This window comes from Lissotriton helveticus, chromosome 1_2 (genome assembly GCF_964261635.1).
Source record: "Lissotriton helveticus chromosome 1_2, aLisHel1.1, whole genome shotgun sequence".
Classification (NCBI taxonomy): domain Eukaryota; kingdom Metazoa; phylum Chordata; class Amphibia; order Caudata; family Salamandridae; genus Lissotriton; species Lissotriton helveticus.
Genome location: NC_136058.1, coordinates 334,080,053 through 334,106,534, shown reverse-complemented (window position 1 = coordinate 334,106,534; position 26,482 = coordinate 334,080,053). Strand labels below are relative to the sequence as shown.

The following is a 26,482-nucleotide window of genomic DNA, read 5'->3' as shown; positions in this document are numbered from 1 at the left end:
CAGACAGTTCATATTCCATCACAAGACCCATGACGTCAGAGCATCTGTCTCCAGGGAGACCAGCTCTGTCCAGATGGACCTGGAAGGGAATATTTGTGTCACATTGCAATGGAAGAACTACTTTGTTCTAAAGTCACTCACTTGGAAGTTTAATGCTGGAGCCAGAATGCTTTTTTTGGTTAGAATATTTAAGTGATTGAAAGCTTTTTACTCAAATTAAAAATGTAATGGGCCCAGCGATATTTGAACTCGCGACCGCTGGTTTACAAGGCCAGTGCTCTAACCCCTGAGCTATGGAGCCCTATACTAGTAGTCTCAACGAAGTATATTTTTTCAATATTAAGAAGGTGTTCACCTGGAGTGACAACGATAGGTGGATATCAGATCAGTTGCAAAAGAGAATGAATTTAAAAAGTGTGAGCTTCCTCTCTTCAAAGACTAGTCATTCCCATGCAGTGTAATTCAGAAACAGGCTCCACTGAGTATAATTAAGCAAACAGCACATGCAACACATTTAAAACAAACTGTGACCAGCCTGGGCTTAATGGCCACAGTCCTCGGAATAAAAGTATTCCAGTTCATGTTTTTCCATTATTTGCCGGTGTAAACATAGCCCAGACTTCATAACCTATCCTAAGGTGTAGGTTTAAAAATAAGGTAACAATTTAAAATTTGCTAACATTCGTGCCAAGGATTTTCAATTCTATTAAGGACAGGAGGCGAGGATTATGCTTATCTCAATTTCTTTACTGAAATACAGCAGCCAATCAAGATACAGTAAAGAAAAAACGAAAAACTACATTACCCATAAACCCTGGGTAACTATAGAGTACATAAACAGTATATAAAGAACCATAGAGGTCCCAACTTCCTCTTTCTTTGTCCAGAATAATTCAGGAAGAACAACAGAAACTCCAGCAATCCATCAAGGCCGTCCCACAGAGAAGTCATCATCCGGATGTAGGGACGAGGGAACCTCCCATAGCCACAGGAACAACAGTAGACCAACGAAAAGGAGACATTTGCAGCACACCTCATTTAAGGTCGGAGCCTGGAAGAAGTAAAAACAGAGCCGTAAAGGCCATTCCAAAAAGGAAGAAGTACAAGGTTCAAAATAGGGTGGGAAACAAGTCATAGAATAATCAGCATAATGGCACAGCAGAAATGCAGAAATTCAAATATATAGACTGTAAATACGGGTGGGATAATCCTCACCTCCTGTCCTTAATAGATTTGAAAATTCTTGGCACGAATGTTAGCAAATTTTAAATTCTATGTCAGGACGGAGGCTCCGATTATGCTTGTTCAAAGCTTATCCACCACAACAGAAGCAACATCAACAATAGGCTTGAAATAATACGTTTTAAAAACAGATTCCGAAGACCAATCAGCGGCCTTCATGATATCCTGGAGGCCAACCCCCAAGGAAAAAGCCTTAGAAGCCATGGCTCCCCGAGCAGAGTGGGCCCCAAAGACGGAAACGTCAATGCCCGCTTCCAACATGAGCCAGCGTACCCAACGTGCCAAGGTAGCGGGAGAGACAGGCTTAAAAGGCTTTTGCAAAGCAATAAGCAGTTCACCCTGCAAATCATGTCGAAAAGGTGCGGTACTCACCTCGTAATCCTTAATGCATTGCACCACACAAAGCTTCGGATTGTGTGGAAAATAAGGATAAGACACAGAAGACGTGTTACACTTAGTACGGCGAGAAATGGCAAATGAAACAGCCTCCGGAGAGAAAGTGCGTCCGGCAAGATCCAGAGCACGAACATCCGACACGCGCTTGCAGGACAATAGGCATAGCAACATAGTCAGTTTGGCCGACAATTGCTTACGAGAGAGTAAGGGATTGGCAGGCCAAGAATTCAAGAAACGTAGAACCACGGAGAAATCCCATAAGGCGACATACTTAGGGCAAGGAGGTTTTACCATCCGAATGCCTCTGAGTAATTTGGAAATCAAAGGATGTTCCCCAACAGGTTTACTATCCACAGGAACATGGCCAGCAGAAATAGCAGAACGAAAGTTATTTACCGTTCTGTATGCCAATCCTGAAGAAGCAAGAAAATTCAGAACTAAAGTGACATCTGCAGAAGAGGGATCCACTGACCGTTGTGTACACCAATCACACCATCGTTTCCAAGCTGACGCATAACGTTTGTGTGTGTTGGGGGCCCAAGCTTCACCGATAAATCGGGCAGCGTCTGAAGAAAGGCCAGAGACTTGCCAGAGTCCCCCGAAATCCGCCACGCCACAAGACGGAGATGTCCCGAAAGAATGAGGGGATGAGGCTCCAGCAGAGGGTCCAGCAACAGGTTCCACCTGTTGGGAAGAAGGAGTGGCGGGGAGCAACTCATCTCCAGAAGAGCTGGAAACCACGCCTGAGCCCTCCAAAGAGGAGTGATGAGAATGATCTCCGAAAGAAAACGCCTCGCGCAGGCCAGAACCCTGGGAATCATCATGAAGGGAGGAAATGCATAACACAGGAGAGGCGGCCAAGACTGGAGAAAGGCATGCGTGACGAGAGCCTCCGGACGCCAGCTGTAAAACAGGGGAAGCTGTTTGTTCAGGCGAGAGGCAAAGAGGTCCATGTGGCAATGACCCCAAGACCGGGACAACATCCGAAACACCCGAGGGTGAAGCCGCCAAACGCTGTAATCCCGCAGATGGCGAGAGTTCCAATCCGCTACACGATTGTCGCGACCAGGAAGGTACTAGGCAATAATCCTGATCTGGCGTTGTAGACACAGATGCCAAAAGTCCTTCGCAATCTCTGACAGGAGTTTGGACTTGGTGCCCCCAAGCTTGTTGACATACCTCACTGCCGAGATGTTGTCCATGCGAAGGAGAATGCAACAGCTCGACACTTGAGGAGAGAGACAACGGATCGGGAAAGAGCCAGCAAGAAGCTCTAGACAATTGATGTGGAGGGATAACTCCTCCTGGGACCAACGGCCCCCCATTGTCAGAGATCCGCACCGGGCTCCCCATCCCCAAAGACTCGCATCCGACTCGATAACTACGTCTGGAGTCGACCCGAACAGTGCACGACCGTTCCAAGACTCCATGTGGTCCAGCCACCACATCATTTCCCAGCGAGCCTCCTCCGAAAGAGGAATGAGGTCGGAATAACGAAGTCCTTTCTGAAGATGCCTGATCTTGAGGCGTTGAAGAGCGTGATAGTGTAAGGGACCCGGGAAACTGGCTTGGATTGAAGAGGACAAAAGACCCACAATCCGAGCCACTGTCCGTAAAGAGACCACATGTTTGGACAAGACCATGCACAACTCCTGTTTGATCACTCTGATCTTCTGACCGGGAAGAAGGAGCTGGCAGGCCACCGAATCGATGCGGAACCCGAGAAAGTCCATCGTCTGCGAGGGTTAAAAGTCTGACTTTAGAGGATTCACAAGAAATCCCAGAGACTGTAAGAGTTCTATGGACCATTGTAAATGATGTTGCAAAAGAAGAGGGCACTGAGCCATCAAAAGAATGTCGTCGAGGTAGACAATCAGGCGGACTCCACGGGTTCGCAAAGATTCCATCACGGGACGCATGAGCTTCGTGAAACACCACGGAGCTGAAGAAAGACCGAAAGGGAGGACAGTGTACTCGAACCATTTCCCCAGCCACTGAAACTGAAGGAAGCGACGGTGAGGAACATAGATCAGAACAGAAAGGTATGCGTCCTTCAGGTCTAGACGGACCATCCAGTCCCCCTCCTGAAATAGATCTCGAAGAAGATGGATACCCTCCATCTTGAAATGACGGTACACCACTCCGCCGTTGAAATCTTTGAGGTTGAGGATCAGACGGGAACCTCCCCCTTTTTTCTCCACTAGAAAAATGTTGCTGACGAAGCCGTCGGGATGACGGGAAGAAGGAATGATGGCTCCTTTCGCCAGAAGAGATTCGATTTCCTCGGAGATGAAGACCTGATCTAGTTGGGAAAAAACATGGGGCTGCGGAAGGCAGTGTTGGAGAGGGCGTTCGTAAAACTCTAGTTTGAAGCCTTGCACCGTCTCCAACACCCAGGCATCGCTGGAGATTAGCCGCCAATTGTGGAGAAAATACTTCAGTCTGCCCCCTAAAACAACTTCGGAAGCCAGAATCAAGCTCACCTGAATTGGAGGAATCCTGACGTCCTCCTTGAGCACCTCCGTAACTGCCCTTGTTGTAGTGACTTCTGCCTTTGCGTGAAGGATAGAATCTGGTTTTGTCCGGCCGAACGAACCTCCCCTGCGTCCGGCCCGTCCAAAAACCGGACGGAAGGCACAACGCGGATTGGACTGCGCTTTATCAAGGCCACTGAATGTCACCACAAAGTTAGTCAATTCCTTGAGAAAGGGAGAACCAAAGAGAAAACCTTGCGCCAAGGAACCAGATTCTGAAGGAGCGAGATCCGTTAATTTAGGATCTAACTTCATGAGAATAGAGCGACGACGCTCGCAGGACAGGGCACAATTTGCGTTGCCCAAAATACAGATGGCCCTCTGGGACCATCTCACCAGCTCCTCTGGATCAATCAAAGAGTTAGAGTTCTTGGCAGTATACGCCAAATCCAAAATCTTGGTAAGGGGCCCTAAAAGATCCAACAACTTGTCCTGGCAGGACCTCCAGGATCTGTCCAGACCTTTTTTAGGATCCTTGGAATACTTGCGCATGTAGGTGACCATAGTCGGATCCACCTCGGGAGTGGCAGCCAATTTGTCCGCAAGATCTGGACGGGGACACTCCGAGCGCAAGCGAGCGCAAACATCTTTATCAAAAGGGCGACGAATGTGAGATTGTACATAATCAGCAACTTCAGGGGATGCAAACAGAAGAATTGGGATGGATTATGTCATCTGGGTCAAAGGTTAACACTTGCGGAACGGAGGGGGCATCCATGAAGTGCTCCTTGCGAGCCTTCTTCTTAGGAGGTGGAAGCACAGGTTCCGAAGATGTATCCGTGGATGAAGAGTCATCCGTCATGGGAGAATTTAGTGGCACCTGAAGAGGTGTAGAAGACTTCTTCAAAGATTTGGAAGAGGACAGAGTTTTCGCTAATTTTACAAAATCCGCCATATGTGGATTCTTTGGTGACTTCTTGGAACGTCCCGACTTGGGCAACCAGCCTTGCTGAGTGGCATACTCTGATAAATGCCTTTTGAGAGGGGCAATAGCTTGAAATAAAGCCTGACCCATGTACTCAGGACCCACAGAGCCTGCGGGATCTTCCTCAGCATAATAAAAATCATCTTCATCCTCATAATAGTCACCCATTTCGACCAGAAAAGGTATTATAGCCCAAAGAAAGAGAAGTTATAAATATCAACACCCAAAGGGCAATGCAGGGGGAGTGTACACCCCAAAGCAAGCCAAACACAGCAGGAGAACCTGTCAAAATTGGTAAAGTGTGGAGGGAGGGCTTGCTAAAACACTTTAGGCAAAGCCTATTCCAAAATTTTACAACCCTAGAACTATTAGAACCAGGGCGTGAGGGGCCTAACGACCAGGCAGGTGGGCAAAAGGCAGAAGCCAATTCACTTATCTCCTGAGGAGAAATAACTGGAAACGCGCAGGAAAAAGCAACAAAGTCTCTCCAGTGAAGCGCAGTTCCTCCGTCGGCCGCTGAGGCAACAAGACGGGCGATACTGCGCATGCGTGACCAGCGAGCCTGCCGAAAATGAGAGACGCGCGAGAAGGATGCGCGTCTCTCAGCCCCGTCTCCCGCTCCACCAAGTGAACAAACAGATGCCGAAGGCAAGCCTGCAACCGGGGGGGTAAGCACACGCCCCCGAAGCACACCGAGCGCAAGCGGCGAAAAAGGCAATAAAGTAATGCGTACAAAGCAGCAATTGAAAGCGCAAGAACCGGAAGGTTCAGAAATTAGCATATAACAACAGCGCTAAACAGAGCAACAAAGCGCGTTAATAAAAACCAATAACAATTTAGCACAAATGCAAAGTAGATGAAAAGTGCACTTAACTGGCTGCGGAGCAGCAAAGAAAGAGGAAGTTGGGACCTCTATGGTTCTTTATATACTGTTTATGTACTCTATGGTTACCCAGGGTTTATGGGTAATGTAGTTTTTCGTTTTTTCTTTACTGTATCTTGATTGGCTGCTGTATTTTCAGTAAAGAAATTGAGATAAGCATAATCGGAGCCTCCGTCCTGACATAGAATTATAGCCTTCACAAACGTGGATCAGAGAAACAAGAGCTTAAACTGTAACTGTCCCCACTTGTACAGGTATAAACACACCTCCTCACCTCGAAGTCACCACTAGTTGTATGAACTCCTAGTTCTAAGAAAACCCAGAAACAATGTGTCCAGGATCACACAGTTCATGGCGTTGACGCAAAAGTCTACAAAAGTATCCGTGGTCAGTGGCTGCACACAACATACACCTGTGGTAACCGAGCCACATGTGCGAGCTCCCCAGAGTCGGTCTGGAAAGGACGCCTTTCGGCTGAAAATATAAAGTATAATCGAATGTTCTGTTAAATAAAACAAAAACACTCTAAAGATTAGACACCTGTAGAACCTGTCTCTTTTTTATATGCAAACACTTGTCTGCCGTGTGACACTACACCTGCATGAATGTATAATTTAGCATAAGTTTTAAAAAATAAAGAAGGAATTTAAGCATTACGTATAGGATAAAATGTCTCCTTCCCTGACCGGGAATCGAACCCGGGCCGCGGCGGTGAGAGCGCCGAATCCTAACCACTAGACCACCAGGGAGTGTGGCTTCATGCATAGTGACATTAAATACCTGCAAAGTCACAGCTGTGAATAGTAGTGTTTACACAATCAGACACTGGTAGTTGTCATACAGGTTTTACCGTCTTGCTGCCTAAACCACAGAGTTATATCAACACTCAGCACACGCGCAGCCCCTGCACAGTAAAGAAGGAGCAGCAGGAATGAACCCAGCGGCGCGCGGAGGCTGCGCTCAGAATACCCGAGCAGAAGCCAATGCCGCCCCTCAGAGGAGCTAGGAAGAGAAATATCCACGGGTCGCGGGTGTCTCAGACAGATCACACGTGTTAAAGAAGCATGTGCGAATAACCAAAGCACCCCCAGTAATCAGGGCTCGCGTCTTTTTATTACAATTCACATCTCATGAAAGAAAAGTGCGCGCCCATTACCGTCACTTGAAAGCTCATTTCTGTCTCGAATCTTTTTATTATGAAGCTTATGCATTTGTTAAATCAAAAGCAGCGCCGTGAAGACAAGCCACAGCGAGAGCGCTAGGAGGGTGAAATACACAGTGAAAGTGGGGGTGCAAGAATGGACATGAAAGAAACACTGCAAGGGCCCCGCCCGTGGAGGACACGAGCCTCTTCCGGGGGTGGGGGGGAGGGGGCCGAGCCCGGGGCTCCTGGGGGGGGGGGGAGCGGCTCCTCCAGCAGAGACTGGATGGAAGAAGAGCTGGTTTCTTTGCAGACCTTTGAGGGTGAGGGGGGGGGGGCTGCTGTGGAAAGGAAAGTCTCCGTTGTAGGGTTGGCTGTTCTCTCAAGCCCTTGATGTGGTGTTTAGAAACAGAAAAGTATCCACATGGCTGGGCTCCGTGCCCTCTCCTAATGCCATATAGCGCCTTGTCATCTCCAACTAGCCCAGGCTTCGATAGCTCAGTTGGTAGAGCGGAGGACTGTAGTGGAGTGTCTGTCATCCTTAGGTCGCTGGTTCAAATCCGGCTCGAAGGACTTTTGCAAACTCTACACTTTTTTCTTCTTCTTTACAATAGAAAGCGCCTCTTTCTCAGACCCTCGCACGCCGGGGCTTCACATTCACAACTCAGCTCTCTCCTCCTCTGGAGCAGCCCTGGGAGCTGGTGGTGGTGACTCTGGCCTCAGGTGATGCTGCTGAGAGCGTTTGCTGGGAGGCGAGAGGGAGGAGTGTGTGTCTATTTGTTGAGCCTGTATTGGTGTCAAAGAGCTGGGGAAATAGAAAGATCAGACATAGACAGGACAGGGCGGCTTGAAGTCTCGTTAAGGAGTTGCTCAGCAGACAGGTGTTCATCTGTTCCTCGTTAGTATAGTGGTCAGTATCCCCGCCTGTCACGCGGGAGACCCCCGACGAGGAGGATTTACTTTTATTTTTAAAGTCAGCTCTATTTTTAAAGCATGACAATTCTACCTCGTTAGGTCTCGTGACCTATCAATGCGCATGCGCATTGAGAGAAGCGAGACTATAGGGCTTTAAACAGACTTTAACTAACTGGCGATTTGGTGCTGTGCCCGTGCGCTTTTAGGTCAATGCACAAGCGCATAGACCTAAAATGCGCGTGCACAGCATCAAATCGCCAGCCATCTGTTGCCCAGCTTGGTTCCCCTCCACCCCCTGCGGCATCAAAGGCTTTCACGGCCGGCCGGCCGTGCTTTCAGTTTGCCGCTCCACCCCCTGTGGCATCAAAGGCTTTCACGGCCGGCCGGCCGTGCTTTCAGTTTCAGGAGCCTGCATTGTTTTCACGGCCGGCCTCCGGCCGTGACTCGCATTTCTCCTTCCTTCCAGCGCTGCCTTGTTTAGGACTTGTGCCCTGCATTTTCATCAATTTGAACATGAAATCCCCGACGCTAATCTGTGTGAATTACAAACAAAGTAAGGGCTAGACAGAAACGGCCCTGGAAAAACGGAATGCCTGCTTCTCACCGCATTATAGATATTATGCAGACACTCACTGGGCTTTCCCCGAGCTGCGCGCGTTCGAGGGCCATCGTCAAATCTCGAGATATTTTATACATATTAGCCTCCGAGATGATAAACTGGCAGCTCTTGAAATACTGCACCTGAGCTCTATTGATGTGTGTGGCAGAATCGCAAATGATTTCGATGAAAAGGAGTTAGGTTGTAGCGACCGAGTATGTACACAAGCACAGCCGATTGCCGCACTAGCGCTCAGATGAAAGTTGGAGCCCTTTACACCCGCACTGATCGTTTAAATGATTACCAAATTCAGAGGTACACTGTACCTGAGCCAACCGTTAGCCACATATGATATGATGTAAACTTGTTCTATTCCAGTCTGTGGCGCCGTTTATTATGACTATGTACTTTATATGTCACGAATGCATAGTTGGATTCGGTAATCACATAATACGATATAAACTTTTTCAATGCTAATGTGCGGTGCGTGCAGGCATGGTTTAGTTGAATTGTTATTATGACTCTGTACTCCCTATGGTAATTAGTCCAGTTACGAGCGTTTCCTTTTTGAGCTCACTGATGCTCGTTCCTGACTGCTCTATTTTTTGGACGCTTACGGAGTTCATAGGAGTGAGACCCATTAAACTATACATTCCATTTCCCCCGTAATAGAATTGTCACATACTTATATTATTTTAAATGGTATGGTGAATTCAACTCAGTTGGGACTCTTCACCCGACTTTACATACACCGACAATTGTCTTACTCTACACACAGTGCCTCTAGGTGCATCTTTGAACTTTGAAACTTGAGTGGTTCCCAGATCATTTAACTTAGTCTATTGTCCCGGTCCATGAGAATCGGCCCGCCGTGACGCGGTTCCTCGCCAGCACTTAGCGGCTGCAAGCATTCGCGTGTCACACGCACGCGCTCATAAGCAGAGTTTCGGGACCGGCTTCTGTTCCTACGATTTATTCAGTGACTGGCAGCACCTTCCTCGCGGTAAGCCCATCTATAGCGCACGTTAGGCTGTGCATTTGTTTAAACTTTTCAATAGTGCCATCATGTTTCTGATGACAAATAGGTAACGCGCCCTTTTGTTTCAATGATAACATTTTAGATTCATGCACGGGGCTGCCAGCCTGAATATAACGGGACCGCAGAGGAGCGTTGAGTTACTGTTTCACTTTTGTAATGTATATACCATACCTTGCTGAATATCGGGATGGAAGAGTGATGCTTCCTTTCCTCTTTTTCCCTTAGATTGTGCGCCCTCGTGCTTTAACAGTGAACTTACATCAGATCGGGTATTATGCTGTCGGATATTAAACTCCTTGCCCTGCAATAGCGCCAATCGCTTTATTTGTTGGATTTACTATTTTCTGTCCTTATTAATTTACTCCCATCTCCGTTTTTAGATTTCTTAATTGAATGGCCAGTCTTTTAAATTACACGTGCCACTTTTCACGGTGTTGCACTTTGAGCTATTGGCATTGTTAAATGACAACGCCTTTTATTTATGTTTTTAAAATCAAAACATGAATAAAAGGCATTGTCATTTAAAATGCCAATAGCTCAAAGGCGTAAATGCAAGACCTATTGCATTGCAGACTTTAGTGGTGCCTTTTGTTACTTTAACAACCTCAGCGTCCTGCTGTCCTTCATTTGCATGCCACAGATGCTGCAGACAAAAGATTACAATCTTTCTCACTCAGCTACTTCACCATTAATTAGCCTGCCTGGTTTCTTTTCTCAAGTGTAGGGATTTACACATAAAGTCACACTCCAGTAGACTTTCAGTCTGCGTTTTTCCCCCAAACAATTTGAGTTTAGTTGCAAACACGTAGCTTCAGCTTTCCTTTTAAGAAAAGAAGTGCTGGTGTTGTAAATAGACAGCAGCTTTACATTGTATATGTATTTTACAACAAACATGCATGTAACTCTACATTTGTTGTTTTGTTTCTTAAATAAAAAGGTTTTTTGTGTGCTTCTTACTTTAAGGGAATAGCAGTACTTAGTAAAAAATGCACATGATCCAAAAATATCGCCTTTAGTGGAGCCACAATACCAATTCTATGTATGTGTACCTACAAACACTCGGCTACAGCCGCTGTCCTAGTACATAACTTGCAAGAAATAAAAGGCCGGTGCTTTTATGAGGCAGCACCTTTACACTGTATTTATTTTTTAATTAGCAGAACGAAGGGCATATAAGCTAAAAATGTAAACTATATTAATTGCAGTGTTTTTTCTACTGCGTAATTTGAAAGGAAACCTGTGCGAGGGCTATTATCAGAGGGCAACTGTCTGCTGCTGCTGAGCGCCACAACCCACCAGTTTATATGTAGCATTGCGCGATCTTTGTTTACTTTGAGACGGAAATGTGCTGTGGCTTTGGACATGCAGCAGCTTCACGCCAAGTATTTTTGCCTGTCTAGAAAGACGACCATAGATAGACCTGTTTTACCCCATCCTTGTTTCATGTTGGGTTAAGTCTTCACAAGGACGTCAGGCTTAAACCCGTGACCCCTCTAACACAGCAAAGGCCGCATCTGTGGTTTCTAGAAATGGGTTCCATGTATAGGATTCATTGTCTGACTTCAGCATGCACCTTCTCACAACCCCTTCGAGCACTGTTATCTTAACATTTGTGTTTCTCTCTCTTACGATGTCTGCCCTGCCACTATTTACTTGGTACCCTCACACCTCCTCACCCTCACACACCCTCAAACCCTCTCACCCCCTCACTCACCCTCACACCCTCACTCACCTTCACCCCTCACACACCCTCACACCCTCACTCACCCTCACCCCGACACACCTTCACCAACCCTCACTCACCCCCTCACCCACCCTCACTCACCCTCACACATCCTCACACCCTCTCACCCTCTTACACCCTCACACACCCTCACCCACCCTCACCCTCACTCACCCTCACCCACCCTCACCATCACACATCCTCACACCCTCACTCACACCCTCACCCTCACCCACCCTCACACCCTCACTCACCTTCACAGCCCCTCACCCACCTTCACACCCCCTCACCCTCACACCCTCATACCCTCAACCCCTCATCCTCACACACCCTCACACCCGCACCACCCTCACAACCCTCACCCCTCACACCCTCACTCACCATCACACCCCCTCACACCCCCTCACTCACCATCACACCCCCTCACACACCCTCTCACCTCACACACCCTTTCACCCTCACACACCCTCACTCACCCTCACACACCCTCACTCACCCTCACACCCTCACTCACCTTTACCCCCTCACTCACCTTCACCCCTCACACACCCTCACCCTCACACACCCTCACTCACCCTCACTCACCCTCACCCACCCTCACTCACTCTCACTCACCCTCACTCACCCTCACACATCCTCACACCCTCACACACCCCCACCCACCCTAACACACCCTCACCCCCCTCACTCACCCTCACACCTCCTCACCATCACACACCCTCACATCCTCACACCCTCACTCACACTCTCACGCACCCTCACTCATTCTCACACCCTCACACCCCCTCTCACACCCTCACACACCCTTACCCTCACACCCTCACCCCTCACACCCCCTCACCTGCACACACCCTCACCCTCACACACCCTCACTCACCCTCACCCTCACACCCCCTCACCCGCACACACCCTCACACACCCTCACTGACCCTCACACCCTCACCCTCACACCCCCTCACCCTCCCAACCCTCTCACCCCCTCACACACCCTCACTCACCCTCACTCACTCACCCTCATACACCCTCATCAGCATAGCATAACAAAACATAGCATGGCATAACAAAAAAAGCATAGGATACACAACCTCACAACCCTCTCACCCTCTCACCCTCGCTCTAACACACTCACCCTCACTCACCCACCCACCCTCACCCACCCACCCTCACTCACTCACTCACCCTCACTCACTCACTCACCCTCACTCACTCACCCTCACTCACTCACTCGCCCACCCTCACCCACCCACCCTCACTCACCCTCACCAGCATAGCATAACAAAACATAGCATAGCATAACAAAACAAAGCATAGGATAGGAAAACATAGCATAGCATAATAAAGCATAGCATAACAAAACACAACAAAACATACCATAGCATAACAAAACATAGCATAACAAAACAAAGCATAGCAAAACAAAACATAGAATAGTATAACAAAGCATAGCATTGCAAAACAAAACAAAGCATAGCATAACAAAGCATAGCATAACAAAGCATAGCATAACAAAGCATAGCATAACAAAGCATAGCATAACAAAACATAGCAAAACAAAACATAGCAAAACACAACAAACCATAGCATACATAACAAAACATAGCATAGCATAGCATAACACAACAAAGCATAGCATAGCATAACAAAACACAACATTGCATAGCATAACAAAACAAAGCTTAGCATAGCATAACAAAACATAGCATAACAAAACATAGCATAACAATGCATAGCATAACAAAACATAGCATACCAAAACAAAGCATAGCATAACAAAGCATAGCATAACAAAACACAACAAAACATAGCATGGCTTAACAAAACATAACAAAACATAGCATGGCTTAACAAAACATAACAAAACATATAATAGCATAGCAAAACACAGCATAGCATACCAAACACAGCAAAACATAGCATAGCATAACAAAACATAGCATAGCAAAACAAAGCATAGCATAGCATAACAAAGCATGGCATAGCATAGCATAACATAGCATAGTATAGCAAAACATAGCATATCATAGCATAACAAAACATAGCATAGCATACCAAAACAGCATAGCATAGCATAACAAAACAAAACATATGATAGCAAAACAAAACATAGCATAGCATACAGCATCACTCAGCACCACCACAGCATCACTCTGTGCAACCATTCAACAACAACTGGTTCAAATATGTTATCTCAATGTTTCAAGCTTTATTACAAATGTAACAAAAAGATGTTAATATTTGACATATGTTCTTGGATTTTCATCACAATAAAATACACTGAACATAATCTTCACAAATGTTATTTACAAAAGTTTAAGCTATTGCCATTATACATTACAATAACTTTTATTTAAGTATTAATTATTAAAACAAATTAAAAACCATTGTTATTTCTAATATCAATACATGTAAGTATTGGCATGGTAAATGACAAAGCTATTAATTTTGCTATTTTCAAAAACAAAACCTAAATAAAAAATGTGTCATTTACAATACCAATAGCTCAAACTTTCCTAATACGAGACCTATTGCAATGCAAATGCTTGTTTTTAAATGTCATCTACAATGTGACCCCCCTGCTATTGTGTACTGACGCTTTTCATTAGTGACATCATCTCCTATAGGTAAAAGATTTACTATTGCAATCTCATAACTTTTCAAATCAATCACGGGCAATTTTTAAGTCAGACACTTTTTGGGAAGCATTTCTGCCTTTTCATGTTCAGCTTCTGTGTACTTTATTGCAAAAAGAAACGTGCACTAAGGGTTATTATTGACATCAATATCAAAGGACTACATGATATATAAAATGCAGTTATGCTACTATCTTTCTTTCCACGCTACATAAATGAAATGATGGATCGGACTCTAAATGACGAATTGTTTTATAAGTCGATGAAACTTTTTTAAATTTCTATTTAAGTGCACTGGTTTACATCTTACAGGCACATTCTGCAAGTAAAAGTACCACTGGTCTGCACGTGCACTCCCCACCATCCTCATCAGAGATTTTATATTCCCTAAATCCAGGCATGAGTACCAAATCGCTTTCAGGTTATTGCAGTGTATTCTGGGACTTGTAGTCCTGTTTCTAACACTCTAAACTCAGGCCGAGGGGAGCCAGCATCCAAAGTCACCCCCTGGGCTGGGTGAAGTGTTCATGCTCGTATCTGGGCTAACTTGAGAGCTTTGTCGAGGCCTCGGACGAGCTGAAGGGATCCCCGAGAAGGGCAGCTGCCCTCTTGCAGGGTTCCCTTAGAAGAGGCGCTGACCTAGAACTGTGACTGGTATTTTTCTGGATGGTTATAATTGGTTCTTGCTGTTTTCCCTCTCCAGTTCCTTGTGTCTTCTGAAGGTCCCTTGCATCTTCCAGGAAGGATACTCTCCCGAGTTCTGAGTCTATTTAAGGTTCATTAAATTCTCAATGGCGGAGGCAAACATTATTGTCATCCCCAAAGATGGGAAGGACCCTCAGTTCCCACAAAACTACAGGCCAATCTGCTTAATAAACGTGGATTGCAAAATCTATGCAAAAGCAATGGCAGCAAGACTAAATGCATACCTTCCCCTCCTCATACACAAAACACAAGTGGGCTACCTGAAAAACAGACTCTCACAAGATAACACCAGACTACTCTGCCACCTAATAAACCGCACCGCTAGCAGCACGGAGAAGGCCGTCATGATAGCACTAGACTCGGAAAAAGCCTTCGATAGAGTCTCATGGCCATTCCTAAACCAATGTATGCGCAAATTCGGACTAGGGGAAAAATACAGAGGCATGATTATGTCTCTGTACAAAAACCCACGGGCTCGAGTAGTGGTCAACGCAGCAACATCAGAAACACTCAACCTAAGCAGGGGAACGAGGCAAGGTTGCCCTCTATCACCAGGGCTATTCCTACTAGCACTAGAGCCACTCCTCCATACGATCAGGACAAACCCGCGGATCACAGGGGTGCAGGTAGAGGGCCAAGCCTTCAAACTTGCAGCATACGCGGACGACATCCTGATCACCACAAGCAACCCACAAGAGTCAATAGAGGCACTCGTACAGACAATAGAGGAATACGCACAAGTCTCAGGGTATAAACTTAACAGGGAGAAATCTGACTGCAAACCAATGAACTGCCACACCACCAGAACAGTCCTAGGCACGTCCGGGTTGGCGTGGCTAACAAAACCCCTAAAATATCTGGGCCTTCTCTTCGGGAGGGACCTCAGATCAACCTTAGACCACAACGAGGAAGCGATACTGAAAAAGATCAAGACAAAACTAGACACATGGGGCCCCAAATTCGTCATCTGGTGGGGAAGAATTGAGACAATCAAGATGATGATCACCCCTATGCTAAATTACCTGCTGTCCATGCTGCCACTAACTCTAACCACAGACTTCCACAAACACATGGACAAAGCCATCAACACGTTTCTATGGGGTGGGAAAAAACCAAGAATAAGCCTAGCGAAACTCAGACTTAGAAGAGAACAGGGCGGACTGAACCTCACAAACTACAAGGCCTTCCAAATGGCATGCCTTGCCAAGCAGGGACTACACTGGGTTGCCCCAATCCCAGACTACATGCCAGTATGGCTGGACCTGGAAAGGGGTATTCTAGGAGGAGCTGACCCGATCATGGCACTTACGGCTAACAAACACCCAGAAGTCAAAAACGCGATACTACGCAACACAAAAACAGCACTACTGAGGGTAGACAGGGAACTAGAAGTAAGCATCGAGGCACCAAATGGGAATCAATATGGTACAACACCAAAATCACATACAAGGGCAAAGCGCTAGAGAGCAGAGAATGGCTCAGGAGAGGTATCACAACGCCAGCACAACTAGAAGTAGGGAACAACCCACTCACCTACAAGGCACTGCAGCAGACAACCAGGCTACCAGACAAGGAATTCTACGAATTCCTAAGACTCAAAGCAGCCATCACCAAAGCAAACCTTTCCAAACTCAAACCCACCATCCTACAGTATGCACAGAGCTAAAACAAGACAGGCCACCAAACAGCGCAGATCTACAAACTAATCACACCACGCACCACAACTCTTAACAAAACATTAGCCTTCTGGGAAGAAACCATACAGAGACCACTAAACGATGAAGAGAGGGCCAAATTATGGACATCGGCGTCCAAAAACAAAATTACACCGCAGCTGGCACAAACAAAATACTGGATCCTACACAGACTACATTGGACACCGGCGAAACTAGAAACAGTGGGGGCAAGCGGCAGCAGCACCTGCTGGAACTGCCATAAAGCAAGGGATGACCTAGCCCACATGATATATTAATGTCCCAGAGTCAAAGCATTCTGGAACAAAGTATATAACCTCATAAACACAATCACGGGTTGCCAGATACAACGGGGTCTAGCAGGGATTGCCACCAGCTTCCTAGATACACAGCTTCATTCCAAAGAAGTACGCGACCTAGTCGACATTCTACTAACTGCCGCAGTGAAAACCATCCTGGGGAACTGGAAGAACATCACCAAAGCCACCTTCAAACGCTGGTTCAACTGGGTAACATTCCTTCGAGGGGCAGACACCATTACCGCCAAGCACAAGGCGGCAAACCACACAGGCAAAGAAGACATGTGGGAAGCCCTCGATGCCTATCTAAAGAAGTGACCAGCAACCCCCCCCCTGCTTTTCTCTCTCTCTTCTCTCTTTCTATCTCTCTCTCTGGCTCCACTAGGCCAAAGTACATACAAAGTGCACACTATAAGAGCAGCCCAAGCAAGACAACTGTATGTTTTTTTGTATATGTAAAAATTTATTTTCAATAAAAATATTCGAAATAAAAAAAAAAAATTCTATGTCAGGACCGGAGTCTCCGATTATGCTTCTCAATTTCTTTACTGAAAATTCTCAGCAGCCAATCAGAAAGTAAAAACAAATAAACATACTACAATACCCTACAATACCCATAAACCCTAGTCGGTGTCACATGACAACCATAGAGTAGACCCCTATATAAGGAGCATAAGAGAATAGAGCATCCTCTTTCTTTGCTGCTCCGAAGCCAGTTAAGTGCATTACTATTTAATTTAGGACTGTTACTGTTTGTAGTTAATTGGTGCTTATTAGCGAGATTTACTTGTTTTTTGTATGCAGATTGATGTCCTGCACTTTATTGTTGCCCGCATCTCGTGCTAATGTGGGCTTTCATTCTTTTGCTTATTGTGCTTTTCCTGTGACCTTTCCCGTTGCTAGCGAGTTTGCCCTTGTGAGCGCTTTTCATTTCAGAGCGCGGTTCGTGCTGCAGCGGGTGCCGGTTTCGATTCCGGTTTTCCGCTTTGTACTCGCTTTTGTTTTGTTTTGTTTGGAGCGCTCTCAGCCTCCGTTAACCAGGCGTGCTGTGCCTTGGTTGCCTCAAGTGGAGTGGGAGAGTCGGGGTGGGGTCGTGCGTCGATCGACGCGCAGTCCTCTTTCTTTTTCTGCAGTCAGGCCGGCCTGCGCATGCACGGCAGCCATTTTGTCTCGGAAAATGCAGGTTTTTTTCCGAGTTTGGAGCGCGGAAGCAGCGCATTAACTAGCTCAATACCCACACGACTGCTAGAAAACCCCAAAGGACGCTCATATCAGCTTTTTGGCATTTGGGCAGTAAACTAATGCATAGGCTTTGCCTAGAGTGGGTTCTATAGGTAAGCCCTCCCTCCACATTTAATATTGCTTACACACTTTGACTATTGTGTGTTTTGGCTTGTCTGGGGTTGCCTCTCCCCTTATTTACACTGTCACTCCTGCTAGTGTTTACTGTTGTTCTGTGTTGACAGTGTATTTTGGCTCCATCTTCCTGTTGTGGGTTTATCTGACATTTCTAAGTGTCATCATGTCAGAATACTATTATGAGGAAGACTATTTTGAAGAGAGCCCTTCGGGGTCATTGGAGCATGAGCTTGTTGAGGCTCTAGATGTTGGAGTGCAGCACTCCGTTAATAAGGCCATGGTGAAGGCCATTAAACCATTGAAGAGACATTTATGTAATTATGCCCTTCAGCAGGGATGGCTTCAGGGCTCTTAGTCCCATTCTGCTTCTGACGGTAAGGGTTCAAAGAAATCCACATTCTTCAGATTTTGCCAAGCTGGCTAAGACCTTGTCTTCTGAACACTCGTATGGGTCTTCCTCCAAGGCCGCACCTTCTAGTTCACCTCTAGGGAACGACACCTCTTCTTCCTCTGATACTGTGTCTGAGCCGGAAGTCCCCGCCCTGCAAAGAAACAACGCAAAGAGTGTTTTGTAGATGCCCCGTCTCACTCAAACTTGCTAAATGTTGACCCCGCCAAAATTGTCCACCCTAACTCTTCCTCCTGGCTTCCCTCTACGGAGGTTGCTGAGTATGTTCAGTACCGACTGCGACAGATGTTTGATAAAGATGTCAGGGCGCGTTTGCGCTCAGAATGTCCACGACCGGATCTTGCAGACAAGGTGGCGCCACTCCTGAAGTGGATCCATCAATGTTAACGTATCTTAATAAGTACACGAAAGGTCCAGAAAAGGGAATTGATTGTGCCTGGAGATCCTGTCAGTATCGGTTGCTGGACTTGACGAGCCCTTTGACCAAAATTTTGGATTTGGGTTTCAAGTCAAAATCCACTGGCCAGATCATAATCGGGATGATCTGATAGGATGGGCTCAGCAAGCCATCTGTCTTTTGGGCAATGCCAATTGTGCTATGTCCTGTGAGCGGCGTCACTCTATTCTTTTGAAGCTCGACCCCAAGTTAGCTGAATTGTCGACCTCTGAATCCGGTCCCTTGGCGCAGGGCCTCCTTTTCGGACAACCTTTCCTGAAAGAGTTGACCAAGTTTGTTGCTACATTCAGTGGCCTTGACAAGGCGCAGGGTTACTTTAAACGGGCGTTTCGTCCGATTTTTCGAAGGGCCAGATGACATAAGGGGTGGTCGCTCGGCCGTGGTTACCAACAAGGCACCCAAAGGGGCAATAATTCCCAGCGTGGGAGATATCAAGAATCCAACTCCTCCGCCTCCTTCTACCCCACGCGTGGATCTCGAAACAACAACAAGAAAGGTCGATATGGAGGTAACCAAGGAGGACAGCGTGATGACGCAGCTTCAGGTAAGCCTGATTCCCTTTTCAGGAGTTCAATTGAGGGGTTGAATCCAGTTTTTTCTCCACAGTTGGCAAGGGATCTCGCAAGATGCATGGATCCTGGATACAGTGCAAGGTTACAAGATAGAGTTCCTTCACTCTCTCGCTCAGACTCGTCCTCCTAGTCCCATGCTTTTTTCCCTTCAAGATCAACTGTTCATTTCCAGCGAGATCGAGTCTCTGCTTCAGAAAGGGGCCATTGTGCAGAAAACTCGTCACCCTAAAGGCTTTGTCAGCAACGTCTTCCTAGTTCAGAAGAAGGGGGGTGGTCAGGCTTGCTTTAAATCTCAGGGAGTTCAAGGGATGGGTTGTATATTGTCACTTCAAGATGGAGCGGATCCATCTTCTTTGCGATATTCTTCAAGAAGGGGACTGGATGGTCCGCATAGATCTGAAAGATGCCTATCTGTCAGTGCCCATTTACAGACCACATTGGCGTTTTCTTCAATTCCAATGGCTGGGGATATGGTACGAGTACCGAGTCATTCCTTTCGGCCTCTCGCCAGCCCCTTCGTGCTTCACAAAGCTTCTGAAGCCTGTAGTCGAACTTCTTTGAGCCCGAGGCGTTCGCCACATTATCTATCTGGACGACATCCTCATCATGGGTCAGTGTCCCCGTCTTCTAATGCAACATCTTGCCTGGACTATAGATCTGTTGCAGAATATGGATTTCTTGATCAATCCTCAGAAGTCCATTTTGATTCCCTCTCAGTCTATCGAGTTCCCTGGTTTCCTAGTCAACTCCATCACTTGTCAACTCCTCTTGCCCACTCAGAATATCAGATCGATCAAGAGAGAGTTGATGTTGATTTTGAACAGGCAGACTGTGTCCTTGAGGTCTGTAGTCCGGGTCGTCAGATTGTTAGCTTCATCTATCCAAGCGATCTTCCCGGGGCCCCTTCATTACCGAGCACTCCAACGACTCAAAATGTGACATCTCCAGAAAGGCCTCAAGTATTTCGACCAGATTCCTCTCTGGGAGGAGGCGAGGTAGGGGATGTTGTGGTGGCTGGAACATATGGAGTCGTGGAACGGTCGAGCCCTATTCGGCACCACTCCAAAGGTGGTGATCGAGTCCGATGCCAGTCGGTGGGGCTGGGGAGCCTGGTGCGGTCAACTGTCCAGAGGCGGTCAGTGGTCTCCGGAGGAATTGGATCTCCACATCAATTACCTATAGCTTCAGGCGGGCTCCTTTGCGATTCGTTGCATGTCATCCCGTCAGACGAATTGTTGCATTCTTCCCCGCATGGACAACGTGTTAGCGGTTTGCTAGGTGAATAAGTTGGGTGGGACCCGGTCCCGACTGCTGGTGGAAATCGCCAAGGACTTTTGGCATTTTTGCCTGCAGAACAAACAGTTTGTAGTGGCGGAATATCTTCCAGGGTGCAGCAACCAAGTTGCCGATTAGAATTCCCGACATCTCCGGGACTTCAGCGATTGGAGGCTTCACCCTCGAGTGTTCCGTTTGTTGACCAAGATGTAGGGCCCTTGCCAGATAGATATGTTTGCCTCCAGACTCAACAAACCGATTCCAGTGTTCCTCAGCTGGCGTCCGGATCCGGAAGCTCTAGCCATGGATGCTTTTCTGCAGGTGTGGCCTCCAGCGCTTTGTTATGCGTTCCCTCCGTTTGTGATGATTTCGAGAGTCCTGGCCTGACCCAAGTGTTATCAATCAGAATTGATTCTGATCACTCCTCTCTGGAGGGCTCATGTGGGGTTCCCGGTCCTTCTGGAAATGTTATATGTGATTCCAGTCCTTTTTCCCCAGAGGTGGAATCTGTTGCTGGACCCTCTCAAATCTCTGCATCCCTTGATGACAACGGGTCAACTCATGCTAGTTGCCTGGTGAATTTCGGGGATCGTTGTCAAGTCCCAGGCCTTTCAAGAGAAGCTTCTAGATTTATCAGCGAGGCTTGGCCGCCCAACAGACACAAACATGCATGGAATCGATAGTGTGATTAGTGCTCTCAATGGGAGGTGGATCCCTCTGCAGCAGATGTCTTCTTGGTAGTGAACTTCCTTGTGTCTTTCGCCGCTTCAGGTCTTGCTTATCGTGCTGTCAATAATTTCCACTCGGCCATCTCGGGGGGTCACACACCCATTGACGGTAAACCACTTGGTGAACACCCATTATTAGGTAAATTACTATGGGGTATCCGGTTGGTAAAACCCACTCGTGCTACATACTCAGAGCTTTGGGATATCTCCACTGTCTTGCGTTTCTTCGACTCCTGGCCTAGTAATCAATGTTTACCTCATAAATAGCTTTCTGCCAAACTCGCTTTGTTTCTTTGTCTAGTATCCTGTAAACGCCTGTCTGATATTCGTGCTTTGGATCTGGCTGGTTGCAGATTCTCTCCGGAGGGTGTTACTTTTTTGGTCGCCAGACGCACTAAGTGTAACACCACTTCTGACACTTATCCCGCACTCCCTGACAATCCTAAATTGTGCGTGGTGTAATGTATCTGGGATTACGAGGTGAGAACGGCAGGTTTTCGTCAAGATATGGCAGGTCAATTGTTGATTGCTCCACAGAAACCTTTTCGCCCAGTGACCCCAGGTACTCTAGCAAAATGGGTGCGTTGGCTCATGGGCGAGGCTGGTATTGATGTTTCCAGGTTTGGTGCCCATTCTGCTCATGGTGCTATGGCCTCTAAGGCTTTTTCTGTGGGGGCAGTCTATTAGACATTATGAATACAGCTGATTGGTCCTCTGAATTTACATTTAATATTTTCTATTATAAACCTATTGTGAATGTTGCATCTGTTGTGGTGGCGGAGCTTTAAATAAGCATAATCGGAGCCTCCGGTCCTGACATAGAATTCAAAATTTGCGAACATTCGTGACAAGAATTTTCAATTCTATTAAGGACACGGAGGCGAGGATTATCCCACCCATATTTCAGTACTATGATGTCTGTTTTGCATTTTTGATATACTGCAATGTATACTTATGCTGTTTTTTACCCTTCCCTTTTAATATGTCTCCTTTTGGGAGTGTGGTATTATGGCTTTGTCTTCCAATTTCAGGTTCTGAGCTCAAGTAAGGTTTGACGACGTTCACCTTTACGGAGCGTCTTCGTGGTCTCCAGCAGGATGATGTTTCGCTGAAGCTGACTTCAAGTTTTCGTTGCTACCCGTTGGCCGGTGGATTTCCTTATGAAGAATGGATTCTTCTTCCTGTGATTCCAGATTTCAGACTGTGTTTATTATTATTGTTTGGACTTAACTGTTATTTCACACAAAGAAAAAGGGATGTACTATTCTCTTATGCTCCTTATATAGGGGTCTACTCTATGGTTGTCATGTGATACCCATTAGGGTTTATTGGTATTGTAGTATGTTTATTTGTTTTTACTTTCTGATTGGCTGCTGAGAATTTTCACTAAATAAAATGAGAAGCATAATCCTCGCCTCCGTGTCTTTAATAGAATTGAAAATTCTTGTCACAAATGATCGCAAATTTTGAATTGTTTTGTTGGGGGTGCCTCAAAGCAGTATGTTTTCTGTGTCTGTTGCTGTTTTCCTAAGTTTAGTAAACAGTAGGTCGACAGTGTTAGGTTGATGTGTATTTTTTCTGCCTTCCGAATTCAAGAGCATACATTGCCTCACACTGTGTCTTGGAGCATGTGCTCGGAAATTGCTTATGGGTTCCCTGGTGGTTTAGTGATTAGTATTCAGAGCTCATACTGCCGTGGCCTGGGTTCGATTCCCGGTCAGGGAAGGTGACTTTTTCTGTTTTCAGGGCGAGCTTTAGGGTTCTCTATGGGTTTTATTTTAATCGTATCTAAACACACTTTTTAAGTTTTTAGATCTCAAAAATCCTTCATTACATGCATTTCTTCTTTACTTGAGTTGCCTCTTTTTAATAAAACATGACCTTTCAGGGACAGAGACAAAGCACTGATAGAAAAGTGAATGCTGGTTTTCAAAGCTTATTCTTCACAACGGATGTATTACCACATGGAACAAGCATTTGCAATGCAATAGGTCTGGCATTTACGCGAGTTTGAGCTATTGCCATTGTAAATGAGAATGCCTTTTATTTATGTTTTGGTTTTTAAAACATAAATAAAACGCATTGTCCTGTCACTGGTGGGGTGAGCGGGTCCGGGGAGGGGGCTCCGGCACCGACCTCCCGCGCCCTCATCACCAGCCTCAGACCCCCAAGTCTAGGACTCATTGCCCCTCCCCTAGAGGATTGGGGGGGGAGGGGTGACATACCACCCTCACCACATTCCCTTCTGCCATTTTAGCGGCAACTAGGCGCTCCCACGCCTTAAAAATAAAGCAAAGTACATTTCACACAATCTGTTTGCTCGCAAACAAAACTGAAAACAATAACTTCGTGGTGCACCTTGAAGCTAAACCTCTGAGGCTCATCAGGAACAGGAAACAGAAATGTAATATTTCACAGCTCCACGTGCTACAGCTGGGGGTATAGCTCAGTGGTAGAGCATTTGACTGCAGATCAAGAGGTCTTCAGTTCAAAAACAGGTGTCCCTTTGTTTTAGATAATATTTTTTTTTCAGCAAAACATTATTTTCAATACAAATTCCTTGCTTTCAAAAAGGGACATTTTGTTATAACTTAGCCTATTTTGCAATGCACGTTTAACAGGAACGAGAGGGAAATTCAAACTTTTACTATTTATGACTCTGTCTAAGATTAAATGCTCATTTTTTCTGCATTGCTCCATTTCCATACTGGTTTCATTAATGCGAACCCATAACATGTATGGGAAGGTAAAAGTGTGCCTCACTCTGGAAAGGTTTTGGCGTGCGCCTTTTCACTACCGTATAAACTGGATCCGAGGGCAGCAGGTGCAGGAATCTGGACTGAGACCCCCTCACCAAGGTGATCAGAGCTACACCCTAAAGTGTCAAACAAGCACCAGTCGAAGTACATAAAAAGCAGTTTGGTAACTGTGATCCTAAGTGCAATGGGGGCGGGGCAGTGATTTGATGGGGGGGCACGAGGGTGGGGGAGGCAAAGGTGTGGCTAAAAAGAAAACAGAATTCTGAAGATGTTAGTTTATTTCTGAATAGAACATTATAGGTTCCTTCCTGTCTGGGCGAAGGATGTAGTCGACTCAGATGAAACAGTTTCAACATTTATGTACAAATGTACCTGTAGTTCTTCCTCTCTAGGAAGTTATACAATTTTAGGCAAAGCATGCTTGGAACATATTTGTAAAGTCATTGTCAGGAGATGGTCATCCTAGAGTCACTATCCAATGGACAGGCTTGTAGAGAGTTGAAAGAGAAACATTTCATCAGTGATAAAGAAAAACTGTACTATAAAAATGAACTGTGGGGAAGTGTTTGTCGGTTCGTTCATATGATTGGTGGCCTGACCCTGCGTTTGTGGTATGCTGTATGCTGTGCGGATTCCTGATTCTCTGGCTGGCGTATCCTGCTGGAATCCTAAGAGACTCTTCCTATAGACTGTGCACATCATCGGCTGGCGATGCTGCCAGGACCCACGTCTGGGCATACCCTTCCCACATAGGGTGAACAGCAAAACACACAAGATGATGGAACAAATGTTGCACTGTTGACTGGGTGTGAGTGTTTGATTGGTTCAGATGCTCCGTCCATCACCACACCCTTTTGTACCACTTTGTTCGCCATAAGTTGGCAGGGTATGCTCAGACGTGAGTCCCTTGCTCACTTTGCCGCTGGATTCAAGCAAGCCGGGCTGAAGACGGCTGTAATGCCAGAAACCGGTCCTCGGAAGCTTGTTTCCAGTCCAGGGAAGGCATGGCTTGGCAGTTCGGGCTGGACTGTTCCCATGAGGCACAGGGTCAGACTGATTTGCATATGGCCATGTCTGAACTGGGGTGGCAGAGTGGGCTAAAGAACGGTGATGGATTAAACCCAGATCTGCTGACTGGGTGTGAGTGTTTGATTGGTTCAGATGATCCGTCCATCACCACCCCCTTTTTTAACACATCTCAGAGTATGGCACAGTGCTATCATTTGACCATCCAATCACAGTCCATGTTGATGTGTAACTATATAGTTGACTCCTGTCCAGTTTTGCAGGGACAGTCCCGCCAACTAGTATTGCAGAAACTGTTCATAATTATCAGACACAGGTACGCAAAAAACAACTTTCTATCTGCAGCAGCCCTGTGCTGCAAAGTGTCCCGGGAATCTTTTTTCAAATGTTGGCAACTATGTAAGTATCCATCCCATGTTCTAGGACAGACTGCCTCGGCTCCTTGAAAGATGCTGCAAGGGGTTGAACAGGGCTTTGGTGTGGTCCAGGCTGGATTACTGCAGCATTGTCTCAGCAGGAGCCTCAAAGAAAGAGAGGCTGAAACTCAGGAAATGCTTCTGTGTGACAATTGACATCAAAGAACTCCACAGCCTCCCCGGGGCTCGTGTGACTGGGACAATCTTCTCGGCACCATCTTTAAAGCCCGGGTGTGCCACAGCCTTAGACATGTTCTGCCCGTATTTGGGAATCAGACTGCCCCCACATGACAGAGTACAGATTAGTTGGGAGATCTTGTTGTAAGAGAGTCTGACAACATGTCAAATGATCTCCTACCAGTGTAATAACTCGTAGTGACATACACTTATTACTAACCTCTAGTAACCGCTATGTGCTACTAAAGCAACGATTGGTTACTCGACACGCACCAGTGACACTAACGCATGCGTAATCATTCGTTCCTGGGTAGGCCTGTCTACCAGCAGGGAGGGTTGGGACCACCAAGTGGCCCTGGGACCCCTCGGAGAAGTGGCCCACATTCCCGGCCCACAACACGTATTAAACAACCCAATTTTGCTTAACTTTTCTGATTTCAGGGTGAAGGAGAGAATCTTAAACACTGCATACTCCAAGAAATCATTCAACACGGAAGGTGTAAATAATTTTCGAATCTTTTCAGATATGTCGGCGGCTTCTGCTCACAGACGTAGAGTCTTTGTTAAGATGATCGACTCT

General features: G+C 46.4%; 3 non-coding genes across 3 annotated transcripts; 1 reads left to right on the top strand and 2 right to left on the bottom strand.

Annotated features, from left to right (window-relative positions):
• Positions 1 to 228: 228 nt before the first annotated feature.
• TRNAT-UGU (transfer RNA threonine (anticodon UGU)) lies at positions 229 to 302 on the bottom strand. The gene has a single exon. It is a non-coding gene; the product is annotated as a tRNA-Thr (tRNA).
• A 6,355-nt stretch (positions 303 to 6,657) lies between these two features.
• Positions 6,658 to 6,729, bottom strand: TRNAE-CUC (transfer RNA glutamic acid (anticodon CUC)). Its single transcript has one exon. It is a non-coding gene; the product is annotated as a tRNA-Glu (tRNA).
• An 879-nt stretch (positions 6,730 to 7,608) lies between these two features.
• Positions 7,609 to 7,694, top strand: TRNAY-GUA (transfer RNA tyrosine (anticodon GUA)). Its single transcript is given in 2 exon segments — positions 7,609 to 7,645; positions 7,659 to 7,694. It is a non-coding gene; the product is annotated as a tRNA-Tyr (tRNA).
• Positions 7,695 to 26,482: the final 18,788 nt, after the last annotated feature.